General features: G+C 36.3%; 1 protein-coding gene across 1 annotated transcript in view; it reads left to right on the top strand.

Moving 5' to 3' along the window:
* The window catches only part of ITGBL1 (integrin subunit beta like 1), a 365,992-nt gene that overhangs the window by 140,753 nt on the left and 206,644 nt on the right, over positions 1 to 18,595 (top strand). The gene's annotated exons all lie outside the window — the stretch shown is intronic.

The following is an 18,595-nucleotide window of genomic DNA, read 5'->3' as shown; positions in this document are numbered from 1 at the left end:
GGTTAACAAAATGAACTTCCCACCTCTGTAAACTGGTGGGATAAGAGTATCATACTATGTCTCTTTTTACTAGCAGTGCTTGTGAGTTTTTTAAAAAAAAATTTTGCAACATTCACTTTTGATTTTGTTTGTGAGTGTGTGTGTGGCTTCTGTTTATATTGTTGTAGTCAATGTATTTATTGTCTTTGTGCCTCTACTTGCTACATTCTGCATTAGTTCATGCAGCTCTTTCCATGTTCCTCTGCATTCATCACATTTGACATTTCTCACAAGTCAGTAATATTTTATTACATTCGTGTACCACAATTTCTTTACTTATTTCCCACTTAATGGACCTCTACTTTGTTTCTTTGCTATCATAAAAAGAAGTTTTTCTACAAGTATTTTGGTACATATGAAGACTTTCTTTTTATCAATGGCCACCTTAGGATATAAGCAGCATCATGGAATCTCTGGGTCAAAGAATGTGTACGTTTTTGGTACTTTATTGAATAATTCTGAATTACTTTGTTAAATAGTTGTATTAAATCATAGTTCCAGCAACAATGCACTAGTCAATGTGCCTATCTTCCCACTATCCATCCGGTTTGACTATTTCCATATTTTATCATATTTACCAGTTTTTAGAATTTGAAGTAAAGTCTTAGGTTTCTTATGAATTGCATTCCTATTATTATCAGTGATTTGGATGATTCTTTTATGTGGCTGTTAATACTTTGCAATTCTTTCAATACCTGTTCATATCCTTTAATTACTTATCTATTGGGGAATGGTTTGATATGTGTATGTTAATTGTTTATATGTCTTGGATACTAAACACTTATTAGAGAGATTTGATAAAAATTTAAAAAAAGACTTTGACTCAACTGCTTTCCTTCTTATCATAGATACCTTAATTTTGTCTGTGAAAAGCCTTTCGGTTTCACATAATCAAAGTTATCTATTTTATCTTTTGTGATTTTCTCTATCCCTTGTTTGGTTAAAGAATACATCCCCTACCCATATCTTTGAGAAATATATCATCTGCTTCTATTCTAATTTTAAAAAATAATATGATCTTTAGTATTAAAGTTACATATGTATTTTGAATGTATCATGGTGTGTGGTGTGAGGTGTTAGTCTAAGCCTAATTTTTGCCAGACTGCTTCCCAGTTTTCTAAGTGGTTTTAATTATTGATCAGTTTTGCTATTTTTTCCTTCTCTTCATCTTTTTCTTCCTTTTTAAAAAAAAGCCCATTATTTAGGATGGGGAGAGGGGAGAGATTATGAAAGTAATAGCTTACTTTTTATATCCCTTTAGGCTTTACAAATTCTTTTACATTCATTTCCTCAAAACAGCCCTGGAAGTAGATACTCTTATTATCTCAATTTAACAGATGGTGAAATTGAGAGGCATAGAGGTAGCTAGTAAGTGTTTGAGGCAGGATTAGAACTCATGTCTTCCTGACTGGAGTTCAGCTGACAGGGGGAAATTTAGGTAAAATAAAATTTATATACATATATATATGTAGATATATATAGATATATAGAGATATATAGATATACATACACACACACATATATACATATATATGTATATACATATTTATCTATCTATCTATATATATATATACATATATACACAGAGAGAGAGAGACAAAGAAATGTGGTACATGGATGAAAAGTAACCAAAAGTCGAACAGTCCACTCTTCTTTGTATCAATTTCATTTATCACACATTACTATACCTCATTCTTTCTGATAAATTTTATATTCAATTTTTATTTCTTCTTTTGACCTGCTTTTGACCATATTCCACTCAACATGAACTCTCCAAAGTTACCCAATTTATGGTCTCCTTGTTGCCAAATCCAATGGCATTTTCTCAATACTCATTCTCTCTTACCTTGATGCAACCTTTGACACTGTTGATCACCCTCTCCTCCTTAAATTCTTTTCTCTTTGGGTATTTGGGACACCACTCTACTGGTTCTCTGAACCAGGATCTGAATACTCCTTCTCAGTCGCTTTTGCTGGATCTTTATCCAGATCACTCCCTCCAAACATAGATGTGCCACATGGTTCTTTCTTGGGGCCCTCTTCTAATCTCCCTCTATACCACTTCACTTGATGATGTCATAAGCTCTATGGCTTTAACTACCATCTCTATGCTGACAATTCTCAAATTTACCTATCCTACCCCAACCTTTCTGTTTAACTCCAATCTCTCATTTTCAACTGTCTTTCAAACATCTCGAATTAGATGTGCAATAGACATCTTAAACTCAACATATCCAAAATAGAACTCATTATCTTCCCTCTCAAACCCCTACCTTCTACCTTTCCTAGTATTAAAGCAGGCATCGTCATTTTTCCATGTCTCAGGCTCACAAACTAGGAGTTATCTTGTACTCCTCACTCTCTTGCCCCCTATATTTAATCTTTTGCCATGGCCTGTCAATTTCACCTCTGTAACATCTCTGGTATATGCCCCTTTGTCTCTTCTGACAGTGCACCACCCTTGTATACTCTTATCACCTCATGTTTGGACTGTTGTAACGGCCTATTGATAGTTCAATCTGTCTCAAATTTCTACTTGCACCAATACATCCTCCATTCAACCACAAAGTCATTTTTCTAAAGCTCTGGTCCAACCATGTCACCTCCCTACTTGATAAACTCCAGTGGTTTCTTATAGCCTCTAGGATCAAATACAAAATCTTCTGTTTCATGTTCAAAATATTTCATAACCTAATCCCCTCCTATCTTTCTGGTGTTTATACACCTTATTGTCTGCCACATGTTCTTCAATCTAGGGATATTGGCTTCCTTGATGTTCCATGAACAAGACACTCCATTTTTGGCTCTGGACATTTTCTCTACCTATCCATATCTAGAATGCTCTCCCTTATCTCCATCTACTAGCTTCCTTGGATTTGTTCAAGTCCCAACTAAAATTCTGTTTTCTACAGGATGCCTTTGCTAACCCTTCTCAATTCTAGTGACTTACCTCTGCTAATCATTTCCTATTTATCCTGTATATAGCTCGTTTGTATAAGTTTATTTTCTCCCCCATTAGATTATAAGCTTTTTGAGGTTAGGGACTGTATTTTGCCTCTTTTTGGATCACCAGAGTTTAGCACAGTGCCTGTCACAAAATAAGTGTTTAATAAATGCTTGTTGATTGATATAGTGGTATGAAAATTTCTGGAAGGTTTAAAAATTTTTGTTTTTTCTGTTTTTATGGATAAGAACAATATTAATCAACAGTATGATATGGCAGCCCAAAAAACTGGCTTGAATATAGGGGAACATTACATATAAACTATATTGAATTGCTTATGATCTCAGGGAAGGAGGAAGGTAGGGTAGGGAGGGAGGGATAGAATTTGGAACTCAACTTTAAAAAAAGTTTTAAAATTGTTTTAACATGTAATTGGGAAAAAATAAAATGTTATATTTAAAGGTTGCTGGTTTCTGGAATAAGAGATGTTATAGTAACAATGTGCCTTATTTTGATCAGATCATATCTGAAGTACTATATTATTATTTATAATATATGTTATATGTATACTTACATATTATATTGGTATTACATATTATACAATATATTAAATATGTTAGTGTTATACAGTATATAATATTATATATTGATTATGTTAGTATTATATTATTTACCTTAAGGTGTTACATTGTTGAGTTGGATTCTATTCAGAGGAGAACTAAAAGGATGGTGAGAAAATTTGAGACCATAACATATTAGATTGGCTCAAGGAAATGGCTGTATTTAGCCTGAAGAAAAGGATATTGATGGAGTGTTGATAGTTGCTTTGAAGTAGTTGAAGGTCTATAATGTAGAAAATTGATTAGGTTATTGGCTCAGTATTACAATATCAAGAAAAGTAGGTGGAAGTTGCAGAGAAGCTTAGGTTGTTTGTGAAGAAAAACTTACCTAACAGTCAGAGACATCCAAAATTGGAATAGGTAGTCTGTCTTTCAACAAGTAGCTATTAAGCACCTATTATGTTTTAGGCACTATATTAATTATTTGCAATAGAAAAAAAACCAAATAGTTCCTGACTACAAGAATCTTATATTTTATTGGGAGTGGGGAAAACAGCATACACTGAAAAAAGAGAATGCAAAATTAATACTGAGTAATTTTAAAGTGGAGAGGAAGGCATTAGTAATTGGGAGGTATCTGGGTAAACCTCATGTAGGAAGTGGCATTTGGACTGAGCCATTTTGTATAAAATGAGTTTGAGGAATCTATTGAACACCAAGTTGGAGATGTCTTTTTGAAAATTATTTATATATTTTATTTTTAATCTATGGAATAAAATAAGCATTTCCATAATGTAGTATAATTTTAAAAAAAGATTGCACATGAAACTTCAAATCTATTATGTACAACTTACTATTCCTTCTAAATATATAATAAAGTTTTCCTGGAAATTTCTGACCTACTCCTCCATCTTCCCAGAATACATCTATGGAGATATCTTAAGGGCAAAGGAATGACTAAATCTTGGAGTTATATGGGTAGAGAAAATCATCAAAATTGTCCAAAAGTGGAATGGCTGCCTCAAGGTCTTCAAGCAGGGGCTAGACAATGACTTGTCAGGTTGTGGTGGAAATTACTTTTGTGTTTAGGTTGGACTAGGTGATCTCTGAAGTCCCTTCTGACTCTCAAATTCTGGCATTCAGATTCTCTGACACATCTTGGCTCTGCTGCTTACTTCTTCTGTGCCCTTGGGCAAGTTCTGTTACCTTCCTCAACTCAAGTGTCCTAGATAACCTTTCAGGTCCCTTCCAATTCTAAATCTGTGATCTTCTGTGGAGGCATGGTACCCACTGTAGAAGACAGCCAGTCTAAGCAATAGGGTATTCAAAGCAACACAGTGTAGGTAATGTGTGCCTCATGATAGTGTGGCTGTGTGTTAGGTGCCATTTTCTAAATTGTAAATTTGAGAAAATTTGCAAAGATTGTGAATAAGGAATACAATGAAGTTACTTCCACCACCTACCATTCATAGCTAAATACCTGTGCCCATTAATCAATATAGCAAAGCATTCAATGAGAAAAGATCACAGGAATTATACAGAACTAAGAGTACAATATCCCCTGGTGTTAATTTCAACCAACTCATTTCTGAAAGGATTAGTTTGTTTTTTTCCCTAGGAGGAAAAATATCTAAACATCTTTTCATGCTAAGGACAGTAGTCTCCTTTTAAAGAACAGAATGTGTATCTGGCTGAGCCAAGCAAAGGTCCAGAAAAGGAGTACAGTTCTTATGGCTGTTTGCTGATCTCATTAACAGCTCACAGATTTATCATGCTTAACTGCTGTAAAAAAAATGTTCAGCTTCCCACCTTCTTCTCTTCCACTCCCACACTTGCCTGAGTGTCACCCTGTAATGAGTGAGTTACTTGGTCCTAGCATACAATTTCATCAGCATTTTTTTTTTTTTGCCACCATTGTAGCAGACTGAGTTTGGCGAGCTGGGAGGACAGTTTTTAGCAAAGTTAGTTATGGTCCAAGCAGTAATTGCTCATGCATGTGTGGAATGGCTATGTTCCCCACAAGCTGGGTTTGACTCATTCCATCTGACACTTGCTTCTGCTGGCACAAGAACTGAAGATTATTGCAAGGTAACCACACATGAGCCAATATCTTTCCTTAACTTTCTGTGGGAATGGATGTATGGTCCCAGATGCACATTCCAGACTCTTCTATTTTCTAATTATTTTAAACATAAACAAATGTTTTATAAGAGAAAACAATAGAAGTTATCCAAAATAGGAAGAATTTATGTGCTGCTTTAGTTTGGAGTAAACAACTTGGTTTTCAACATTTGGAAAATCAGTTGCTTTATAGGTTCAAGAAATATGCGGAATAGATGCACAAAAATTAGACATTTTAAATCTACAGTAATACTATCCACTATAATACTATATACTCTACAGTATAAACTGATAACAAAAATATAAGAGGAAATGGAATGAAATGTGTAAATGCAAACGAAACTAATAGCATTTCCAAAATGTACTATTCATAAAAAACCCAACCAAACCAAAAAAAAAAACTCATAAATTTGATGTTTATGAGACCAAAACATTATGTGAATGAAAACTTCAAAAGTACAATGGCTTGAATGATGCATTTTTTTAGTTATTTTATTTACAACTGAATCCTGGCTCTCTATTTCTATTGACACGTAATTAAAGATGCCTAAAGATTGTTGAATTGGTTCCAAGAAATGGTCAGATTCCTATGAATTCTTGGCATCAAGACCAACTATTTAGTTTCAATTGCAAAGAAGTCAGTGTGGATATTCCTTACTCTGTGGAATCAATATGTTTTAGCAGAGTTTGCTGTAAATGGGGATTTCTTTGAAACAAGGCCCATTTTCTTTCTAACTTAGTAGCATGTGATTGTTTAAAAAGTGGGATCCCCAGGGGCAGCTAGGTGGCGAAGTGGATAGAGCTCTGTCCTTGGAGTCCAGTCTCAGACATATGACACTTACTAGCTGTGTGACCCTGGGCAAGTAACTTAACCCCAAATGCCTCACCAAAGAGCAAAAAAAAATGGGATCCTCAAATGACCCAAGTGGAAAATTGAGAATGAAAAATTTAGATGGGGGAATAGTAAATCAGCTATCATTTATTAAGTGCCTACTATGTGCCAGGCACTATGCTAAGCACTGTGGTTTCAAAGAAAGGGGTGGAGGAGTCAATGCTCTCAAGAAGCTCACAGTCTACCGGGGGATACAAAATGCCAAAAAAAAAATGTATAAAAAAGATATATACAGGTTAAATTGGAGATAATCTCAGAGGGAAGGCACTACGATTAAGGAGGACTGGGAATGGCTTTATGCAGAAGCTGGGACTTTAGCTGAAACTCAGAGAAAGCCAGGGAAGCTAACCCCCTGCTGTGGAAGACCAGCCATATTTGTCCTGCTTGGTATTGTAGTCCACTGCTTGGCTTTATGGAGGTCAAGGTCATATGGTAAAGTGAAAAACAAAACAAAACAAACCAACAATGAGTTTTCATTTGGAAGACCTGAGTTCAAATCCTAGCTCTAATACTTACTACTTGTATGATTATGGGCAATTCACATAACCCTTTTAGCCTCAGTTTCCTTGTGTATAAAATGAGAGGTGTAGTTGTCTACACCTTGACTCTAAGGTGCCTTCCAACTCTAGTTTTATGATTCTGTGGTCCCATGATTTTAACTTGCCAAGACCCCTTTCCTTCGTCTAACTCTCAGCATCTTCTTTACCTCAGGATCTGCCTCCTGTCCTGTGACAGACCTTCTTTATCTTGAAGGATGGGTCCACACTTTCCAGGGGTACATGTATTTTTCCTTTGCCAGAAGATTCTCTGATTCAAAACTACTACCAAAATTTAGCTCTCTATTTTTCCCTTTTTATATGAAAATTTAAACTATAAGTCAATCTGGCATGTGGTAGTAGCTCAGAATTGGACCTGTAATTTTATCAGTATAGGTTCCCCTCTTTTGATGAAACTCCTCCTCTTGAAACTTAAGTGTCATAGAAAATTGCTAGGGCATTACTCTGGGTCACACAGCCAGTGTAAGTTAGAAGTTATACCCAGCTCTTCCTGACCTCAAGACTAGCTCTCTCCATAACACTATGCTGTGTCTCTTCTTATCAATTATAAAATTGAAATAAGAGAGATGGCAGCGAGGGGATGGAGAGAGAGACAGAGACAGAGAGAAAGAGAGAGAGACAGAGAGAGACAGAGAGAGAGAATCTCCACTAGAACATTAAGTGAAGAAATCAGTACAGTTGGCATCAAGTACAATCCAGGTCCTTCACACAGGGCTAAATAATAATAGTAAGTAATAATGATATTAACAATAATAATAGCGATTATATAGCTCTTTAAGGTTTGCATAATACTTTACAAATATTATATAATTTTATCCTCACAAAACAGTAGAAATTAAGTATGATTATTATTATCACCGTTTACAGATGTGGAAACTGGGACAGGCATAGATCAAGTGGCTTGCCCAGACTCACACAGCTAGTAAGTTTATGAGGTCACATCAGGACTTCCTGGCTCCAGGTCCAGTTCTCTATCCATTGTTCTACCTTACTAAAGCAAGATTTGCTACAAAACATTGAGTCAAACTCAAAGAATGGGGTCTACATAATAGGGAACCATTTGGAGCATGGGATTGTACTAAAATCCAACTCTATCTCTCACCTTGGCTGTGTAACTTGAGACAAGTCATTTATCCTCTGTGGGCATCTCTCTAAGACTATAAGTTGCCAAAATGCTGCAGACTTGTATTGTCAGAGGGAGATTCTAAGCAGAGAGCTTCTTACAACAATGGAATCATAATACCAGACAAAACTCAAACCAAATAATTTTTTTTCATTCCCATCTGACCAATGCTTATTTTACAGCTGGCTTATCAATTTCTCTCTCTCTAGCATTTGACAATGTTGACCTTCCCTTTTTGTAACTCTTTCCTCTGAGCTATACTCCCACTAGTTAAGTCCCATATGTGTGGTATTGAATATCTTCCATGACTGTAGCAAATATTTTTTGTTAAGTTTTCCTGTTTAATGCTTTTGTTGACATTAATATTGTTACACATTATCCAGAAATCAGCTTCCAGCTTCTTGGGATTTTAATTAGAATTTACAAATCTTTTTGCCATTACTTTGAAACACCATGAGTTTTGCTAATATTTACAAATTTAGCAAATTTCACTGAAGTTACTTTTAAAAAGATCTTTAGGATTCATATAAGCCTTTTGTTTTGTTTCAATTTGACTTAGTCATAAACTAAATAGCAAGTTTATCTTAAACTTGTTTATCTTACTTAAATCTTGTTTATCTTACTTTTAATGGTATTCTGATTTCAGTGAAAATAAGTAAATTCTTAGAGAATTTTTATGGAGCATGTTGACAATTATACAATATTAAGTGATAGGTTGTTCAATTCAACTTGATTAAAAAAAAAAAGCCTTTTATGAGTAACAAGTACCGGCCAGATACAATGCTTGCCTCTGCACATACAAAGAGAAAGCAGTTACTGCCTTCAAGGAGCATGTATTCTACATTCAATCCATAAGATTTGGTGGTTCTAATTTGGAGTAGTGGGGCAGTTATGTGGTGCAGGGTCTAGAGTCAGGAAGACCTGAGTTCAAATGCAGCCTCAGATACTCACTGGCTGGGTGACTTTGGGCAAAGCACACAGCCCTGTTTGCCTCAGTTTCCTCAACTGTAAAATGAGTTGGAGAAGGAAATGCCAAACCACTCCAGAATCTTTGCCAAGAAAACCCCAAATGGAGTCACAAAGAGTTGGACTTGACTGAAATGAAAGACAAACAACAAATTTGAAATAACAGAATGTCAGCGTTGGAAGAGAATTGTCTGGAAACCCAGAGAGATTACGGAATTTATTGAAGGTCACATAGATATTTAATGACAGAGTGGGGCCTAAAGGCTGGGCCTTCTTATGACCAGTACTTTTTCAACCACCTTCCTCTCTTTTCTAACAGCCAACTATACAACTGGACAACCTCTCTACAAGGCATTGTTTTGTTATCCAGGGCAGGTTCTGGCCTGACTAAAGTAGGGAATCATTTGAAAGGCATCTGGAAAAATCTCTCTGAAAGGTTTAATTACTTTCATCTCAGATAAAAGCAGTTGACTTATTTTTTACTCTTCCTTTTCTATATCAGAAGAAGAATGGCATGGCCATTGCTCAGATTAAGGATCAGAGAATTCCTTTAAGATGTCAGAGTGGGTAAAATTATACCAAAGGGAGCCTATAAACCAGTATTGCTGGACAACTTGTCTTAAAAGTTACCCAACCTATTGGCTCCATTCAAGTTTTTCTATGATTCTAGCCCTCGTGACTTTTAGGGATTTTGACCTCATCTACCTTTAGTTCATATTTTTTACCCTTTTGTCTATTACCTCTTCCTAGAACTATGTTGAGTGGTTACAATGATAGCACGTAGAGAGGGAAGGTCATTTGTTCCAATCTCCTCATTTTACAATGAGAAAACCGAGGGACAGGATGGTAGTACTTACTTGTCCAAGGTCATAGGCTAGCTAGTAGCAGAGCTTTGATCTGACTCACCTTCTAATGAGTTAACATGATTGCTAAGCTGATTGTATGGATTAGACTGTGGCATTTGACAATCAACTAATCAATCCATCAACAAGTACTTATTAAATGCTTACTCTGTTCCAGGCACTATGCTAAGAACTGGTGAAATAGTTGCTGCACTCAAAAACTTAAATATTTTAATGTATGTATGTAAGTATATGTATATGCATATTAGTGTATATATATATACATATATTCACATGTATCATACAAAATGGATACAAAGCAATTTTGGCAGAGAGAGCTCTAGTAGGTTTTTATCAAGAAAATGGTAATTGCTCTGAATTTTGTAGGAAACCAGAGATTTGAAGAGATTGTTGTGAGGAGGGAGTATATTCTAGTCATGGAGACAAGGTCTGGAGATACATGTATATGAAACTAGGAGGGCCCAGTATGGCTGCACTAGAGTTCATGGAGGAAAGTAATTTGTAAGACTATTGGAAAGGTAAGAGTAAGTTAGATGCTGAAGAGAGATAAATACCAAAAAGGAGTTTATATTTGATCCTGAAGTAAATAGGAAACCCTCAAAGTCTATGGAGAGGGTGTGTGATATGATCAGAATTGTGCTGTAGAGAAAATACTTCAGCTAATGGGGATAATGGATTAAAATGGGGAGAGGCTTGAGCCAAGGAGACCAATTAAAAAGCTATTGCAATAGTCCAAGCAAGAGGAGATGAGCACCAGAACTAGGGTAGTGACTGGTGTAGGTTGAAAGATGGGGACATACATGAAAGATGTTACCGAGATAGCAATGGCAAAATTTAATACAACAACTAAATAAATTTACTTCTTTACTTCAGAGCTTTGGTTTTCTTTCCTCTTTTCTTTCCTGGTGTTTTCTATACATGAGTGGGCTTCCAAGAATGAATAACACTAGTAAACTTGACTTCCTTGGCACTTTTGTGTAACAGCCATAGAGACCCAAGGTAATCTTGTAATAAGGTCCAAAAACAAATTGAATTGAAACCCTCTTAAAAACTTGATTCTTTTGCCATAGTGAAAATGTAGTTATATCTAATTAAATTTATAAATATTTTTAGGGCCAGATATGTTTAATATAAAATTTCACTGAATGACAAGGATTGAGTCCTTGTGTTTGGCATATGGCCTAATGAATAGTACATGTGGAGACTCAGTTACTGGGTATGTGTAAGGATAAGCTCTCTTTATCTCTGTTAAGATCCAAGTAGATATTACTTTTCTAAATATATACATATAGGTGTATATATTGAAAAAATCCCCAGAGGATTATTTTTCACCTTTTCCAGATTCAGGAGGGTATGAAGCCAAGGAAGTGTAACTAATCCAATAGTAAAATTATCTCAGGTTGTTTATTTGAGTACAGAATGTATACGTGCTTCCCTCAGCCAGAAAAAAAAAAGCTTTATCCCCTGCTTTATTTTTTATTTCCATCATTTTTCTTATTTTGGCAGGGGTGGAGATGACCAATTATATGTGTGTATATATACACACACATATATATGCATATATGTGTGTGTATATATACATATATATGTGTGTGTGTGTGTGTGTGTATTTGTAGAAGGCCATTGGTAAAGAATGCGCCAAGCCTGACAAAGTCTTTTTCTTTCCATGTGAAAGCAGTTCATTTTAACGACCAGAAACGTTTTCCTCCTTAGTGCACTAATGTATTTTGATTAGCACTTATCTTTACAGACTGAGGGAGATAAGTGACTTTGTGCACCCCCTAGCCCCAAGTAAAGGAGATTATGAAACTAAATTGTTTTATTGTTTATTTAAAGAACCACAAAAACCATTTTTCCCTTGGCGTTTTTCAGAGCTACAGACCTTTATCAGCAGAGATCAAGTCATTAGCTCACTTGGGAAGCAAGCAGTGAGAAAGGTTGGCTAAGATACCCCTTGTGTTCTTAAAAATCAAAGTAAGACATTTTTATTTCACTGTCCACAGGGGCTTGTCTTCACTTGCCAGAAAAGACTACCAAATACCACTGACCACCACTGAAGCAGCAAAAAATAGCAGTTAAATCCCTCCCCTCCCAGGCCCACTCCCAACCCAATAAATTGGTTTGGGGATGTTTGACTTTGTAGACATTCAGTTTTTTCCTTCACTCATTTGGCTCAGCTTTGAAGGTCAGCAGACTTATTTTCAAGTATATGGGATTGTTCATTTTGAGGTACATGTTTCATACCTGTGGAAATTAAGTTACCAGCAAAGGTAAACTCATGCTGGAGTTTGACTTAATTAATAATGTGGAATGGTCTGGGCATCCACCAGTAACTGAGTTATGCTTGGCTTTCTCGGATGAGTTATCAACATCACCTTTTACATGGATGGACATGACTGTCTCAGGGAGGTAGACAGTAGGGTTTGATTATTTAAGGATTTGTGAAGTGTTTTGAGAAAATCAAGTGCCTCCTAACTATGTTTTTGATATTGTTTCAATGAACAAATACATTTTGCCTCATTTAATTTCACCAATATTTTATATCGATAGAACTCAGTTACATTAGTACCTAATTTTATTCTGATCCCCCATCAGAATAGCAGAAGACTGGGCATTCTACCTTTAATTTCTATCAAGTTTTTAACCACGACTTCATGTGGAAATACATAGAAAGATCTGTGATTTGTGATTTCCTCAGTATGGGGAACTTCTGACATGGGAATTCTTTCCATATGACTTAGTAGAAAAGTTCTAGGAAGTTGATAGAGGCACCTATAGCTTAAATTACTCTTTGGCTAATGTCATTCAGCTGGTTAGTGTCAAAAGTGAATTTGAAATTGTGACTTTCTAACTATGAACCCTTTACCCTCTACATTACATCACTGCTGTCTAATACAACATGATAATAGAAGAGGGGAAGCTAACCACATAAAGCCTAGATCAGGTAGGCAATTTATGTCCTTGGTGTCACTGGCTGACAATGGTGCTGTCATTGATGGAACCCACTATCATATTTACCTTGGTACTTTTTCTCTTCTTCCCTCTCTTCTTGTTTACTTTCCCTCAAACTTTTATTTTTTTACTTTTCTGACCTTTCCCCTCTCCTACATTTAAAACTATTGGCAGAAACCCAGGTTCCTAATCTCTAGGACAGACTCTAAGGAGAGAAGAGAAATGTCATTACTTCAGATCAAATTGAAAGGAAGTCTTGGTAGTCTTCCATGTTTTTATGTTCGGACGCCAAGAACCTCTTATAGGATCGTATGATTTTAGATTAGATTTGGGTAAGACCTCATATACCATCATTGCGCTCAACCCCTTTATTTTACGTATGAAGAAAGTGAGACACCAAATGTTTAAGTGACTAGCCCAAGGTCATATACCTAGTAATTATCTGAGGTAGGATTTGATCTTCACTTTTCCTGAATCTCTTTCCAAGTCCAGCGTCCTATTCCTTATATCAACTTGTCTTTCAGAGCAAAAGTTATTTTTGTTTCTCTTCTTAGGGACATATATTTAAAACTGGCAAAAACAAAAAAAGCCCCCCAAAACTCAAAACTCTGTTATCATTGCTAATTTTCGGAGGCTCTCAAAGATTCAGTTTTAAACCATTTTCAGATTTCAAGGTCCATATCTAATCAATTAGTCAACAAGCATTTATTAAACACTTACTATGTGTGAGGCACTGTCCTAAACTTTAGGAATATAAAGAAAGATGAAAATGACCCTGCCATCAAGTAGCTTAAACTCAAATTGGGGGGGAAATAATATGTAAAAAATTAGACACATAAAAGATATACACTATACTTGATATTTGAGGTCCTTCATAACCTTGGCCCTTCCTACCATTCCATTTTTCTTGTACCTTAGTCCTCACCCCCACCATATACACTGTGATGCAGTGGCAGTTGACTTCTTGTCATCCCTTGAACAAAACACTCCATCTCCAAATTCTGAGTATTTTTATTGACTTTACCGCATGCCTAGAGTTCGGTTCCACTTCATGTAGACCTCCTGGTTTTCCTGTCTTCTTTCAAGTTCCACCTTGAGACCTACCTTTGGTAGGAAGCCTTTCCCAGTCCCCCTAATTCAAGGCCTTCCCTCTGTTGACTGGCTCCAATTTATTCTGTAAATAGCTTGCTTGTTCAGAGTTGTTTGCATACTGTCTCTCTGTGTGAGCTGAGAGTACCTCGAGGGCAGAGACTTTCTTTTGCCTTTCTTTATGGCACTAACACTTAGCATCATGCCTGGTACATACTAAGCTTTTAATAAACGTTTTTGGGAAGGTAATATGAGTAGGAAAGCCCCTAGCAACCAAGAGGACCAGGAAAGGCCTCCAGCAGAAGGTAGGATTTGAACTGAATGTCGAAGATGGAGAAACTAAAAGGAGGACGTGAGGGGACAGAATCTTCTAGACAGAGGTAAGAGCTAGGGCAAAGGCATGGAGATGATAGATTAAAGGTCATGCCATGTGAACAACAAGTAGACTTGTGTTGCTGGGGCATGGAGTACCTGGAGGTTATTAAAGAGTAATAGGACTGGAAAGCTAAAAAGGAGCCAGGTTATGAAGAGCTTTAAATGCCATTCAGAAGACATTATATTTGGTCTTGGAATAGGGAGCCATTGGAATCCTTTCAGTAGGGGTTGACAGTCAGACCTCTGCTTAAAAACAAACAAACAAAACAAAACACAAAAAAAAAAAAAACAGTTTAGTGGTGGAATGGAGGAATGATTAGAGTGGGATGGGATTTGAGGCACAGATACCAGTTAGGAAGCTACTATAATAGTATAGGCTAAATCTTTTTAAAATGAAAATATATGAAAACAGAATAGAAAACCAAAAATTTGACACAATTCAAATATGTGTGCATATTGAATGTGTGCAATATAAATTTAACAAATCTTGTGTAAACTTTTTTTCTCTCTAAGGGAGAAATCCCAACTGTAATGCAAGATCAGAGTTGAAATTGACTAAGACAAGACCCAGAAATGCTTATCCTCAGAATTGAGGAGTCATAATCCATTACTCACTAAATCTGAAGCCCCCTTTGATTGTGATGACTAAAGTAACCCTTCTGTTTCACCTCTGATTGCTCCTGGTTATTATATCAAAGAAATATTGTGTTTAAATGTCCTGAAAGTACTAACACAGCATCGAAGTTGCTAATTTACAACCAAGAGGAGTTTAGGCACTCTAAGAATTTGGCTTAACATTTTAATAAATAGATTGGACGGTTGAGTAGAGAGAGCACTTATGTTTGTTGATGATACCAAGTTGGCGGGGATTGCTTGCACTCTGGAGGGCAGGACTGGAATTGAAAATGATATAAACAACTTGGAGGAGTAGTCTGCTTCAAATGAGATGAATTTCAATAAGGGCATATGCAATACTCTCTATTTAAGACAGGATAATTAATTCCACAAATGCTGTACGATTAGGAACTGGCTACACGAAATATGGCATATGGAAGAACATTGCTGAGAGACAGAGTGGAACACATACTCATGCTGTGTCTGTTTATGGCCAGACTAATGGACTGTGACAGATCTTAACCATTTATCTTGGCTGATCAATCTGGATCACTCTGTGATAGATTTGTCTATGGTGCATCTGAGTGCCCAGATTGCCAAACAGGAAATGACTCTGTTGTGCCATGGTCTGTTTATTTTAAATATATGGACAGACATCTTTGAGAGATTATGAAAGGTAATTGGCTTTGGAGAAAAGAATCAACTTTCATGTTATATATAGTCAATCAAATCTTTGATTACTCACTGATTGCAAAGCACTAGGAAGGAAGCAGTGCTTTTTTTTCTCTTTGGCACTAGTGAGACATCAGCTGTAGTTCTATGAATTAAGTTTTATTACATAGACAGAATAAGTTGATCACCTGAAATCTTATCTCCATGCAGTTTAACTCAGGCTTTCATACTCAACATCTTTTTCAACTCACCTTTAGTTGCCTCTTCCCTCTCATTGAAGAGTGAAGCATTAAATCCCTCCCAAAGTTGTCTTTTATGGAGTGCTTAAAAGTTTCCAGGTAAATCCATTTATCATCAGCAACTCAGCTTGACTTAATGGAACCAAGGAACACCACAGCCCTATACTGATTACCATCTGATATCTTGCCTTTCAGCTTTCTTTTATGTGTTATCCTTCTCTGTTAGATTGTTAGCTCCTTGAGGGCAGGAGCTATCTCTTTTTATTATTATTATTATTTATATCCCCAGCCACAGATTCTGACACACAGTAGGTGCTTAATAAATATTTTAATTGAATCTGCTGTAAGCAAGGCTCTATGCTAGGTGTGGGGGGAATACATAGCTTTCTTATAGAGAATTTTGGGAAAATAATTGCTTTCCCTTCCAGCTATGCAAATCCTATTCTTCCATTTATCCCCCAAGGCTCATCTGAAATCCTACCACCTCAAAGAAACCTTCCTTGAGTATTCTAGTGGTCCTGATATCTCTCTTCTCTTTGATCTATTACAGAACTTACATTCTCTATAAACTCAATATCCTGGTTGGGCATAGTTTTGTATAGTACTCAACCAATCATTCAGGTTAGCACAGTGTCTGCATGTTAGACTGTCTCTATCTCTCTCAATTCTAGATTAGTTCTATCCACAACGTTATGATGCCTCTCTTCTCATCCATAATAAAACAGAGGAATAAGAGTGATGGAGATGAAAATGAGACAGACAGAGGGAAGAAGGAGGAGGAGTCAAAGACAAAGAAGGGGGGAAAGAGAGAGAGAGAGACAGACAGACAGAATATCTTGATGCAATGGAAAAAGTGCTGTACTTGGGTTAGCACAGTGTCTACACAAAATACATAATAGGCTCTCTTTGTATTTCTGTCTCTGTCTTTCTGTCTCTCTGTCTCTGTCTCTCTCTAATGGAAAGAGTGTTGAACTTGGAATCATAGGAATTTGACTACTGCCTGCCACTCTGTGTAACCTTGGGCAAGTCATTTAATCTTCCTGGGTGTGTTTTCTGATCTGTAAAAATGAAGAGGTCAGACTAAATGATGTCAAAAGTCACTTCCATCTCTCAATCTCTGATCCTATGATTCTATTAAATATTTGTTGCTGTTGCTAATGACAATACTATAGTGTTTCATGATTGTGTCATGTGTTCCCAATTGGATTATTAGTTCCTTGAAGATAAGAGACAGAGGCAGCTAGGTGGTATAGTGGATACAGTACTGGACCTCAGACTTTCAAATCCAGCCTCAGACACTTACTAGCTGTGTGACCATAGGCGAGTCATTTAACCTCTTTGCCTCAGTTTCCTCAAATGTAAAGTGGAAATAATAATAACACCTCCTTCCCAGGATTATTGAGATCAGTAAAAATAATATTTGTAAAGCCCTTAGAACAGTGCTTGGTGTATAGTAGGCCCTTAAGAAAAGCTTTTTTTCCTTCCTTTCTTCCATATACTTCTGGATCCTTATGGTGCCCAACTTAATTGGACATTGTGATAATACCCAGCTTGTACTTGTCTGTTGAATGGTTTATGAGAAATAAAACTTCAGCCAAGCAAGGACTCAAATGATAGCCATAGTTGTAAGAAAGGTCATTCATTGTACACTCCCTAGGAAAAAAATCATGAATTTTTGGTAATTCCTTTGAAAAGAATGGTGAATACCTTAATAAATCAGTGAAGTCTTTTGATTTATAAAAAAAAATGTTTAAAAAAAAGCTTTTAGTTTTATCTGTAATATGTCAATACTTTATGATATATGTTGGTGCAGAAAGTATGCATACTCCAATAAGATGACTGATCCTCATTCTTTCTATAACATAATAGTTTTCAACAGTTTCTTTGGCCAAAAAGGAAACACACACACCCACACACACACCCACACACACCCACACACACCCACACCCACACACACACACCCACACCCACACACACACACACACCCACACCCACACCCACACCCCCTAGGGGTAAACCTAGTGATGAGCTTCTCCAAACTTAGCTAGGCTGCTCTCAAGAAGACTAATGTGTGGTGGATCACTGGACTCCAACTTAAAGTTTTTCCAGCATCAGAACTCGTCCTCCCCTAACATAATCTTTAAGAATACAGCCACCTCCAAGCTTTAATGAAGCATCAGCATAGGACCTTTGTGGGGAAAAAACATTCTTCCAACTACAATTAAATGACAACTAACAATCTATCAACAAGTATTCATTAAGCACCTACTATATTCCAGGGACTTTGCACAGTGCAGGGTGAGTGAAAGGAATTCCACATTAAGAATAGTATCAGGGTATAAGTCTTTTTTTTTTATATTGAGAATTAATATCAATTATTATCTATATTTAATAGACACAGATATGACTTTGAATTTAGCTGTACAAATACTATAAAATGAATAAACATTTCAGTTTTCAACGAAAAATCTGCAAAGATTATTGGTATATTGTTTTGTCACATATCCTGAGGTTTCTTGATAAACTCACTATGGCCTACTTATAGTAATTTATTTAAAATGAGCTATATGAAAGAAACATTTTGCCCA

This window comes from Vombatus ursinus, unplaced genomic scaffold (genome assembly GCF_900497805.2).
Source record: "Vombatus ursinus unplaced genomic scaffold, bare-nosed wombat genome assembly UNPS02010304.1, whole genome shotgun sequence".
NCBI classification, from domain to species: Eukaryota; Metazoa; Chordata; class Mammalia; order Diprotodontia; family Vombatidae; genus Vombatus; species Vombatus ursinus.
Note: the sequence above shows the minus strand (reverse complement) of the source record. Positions and strands in the feature narration are given on the sequence as shown.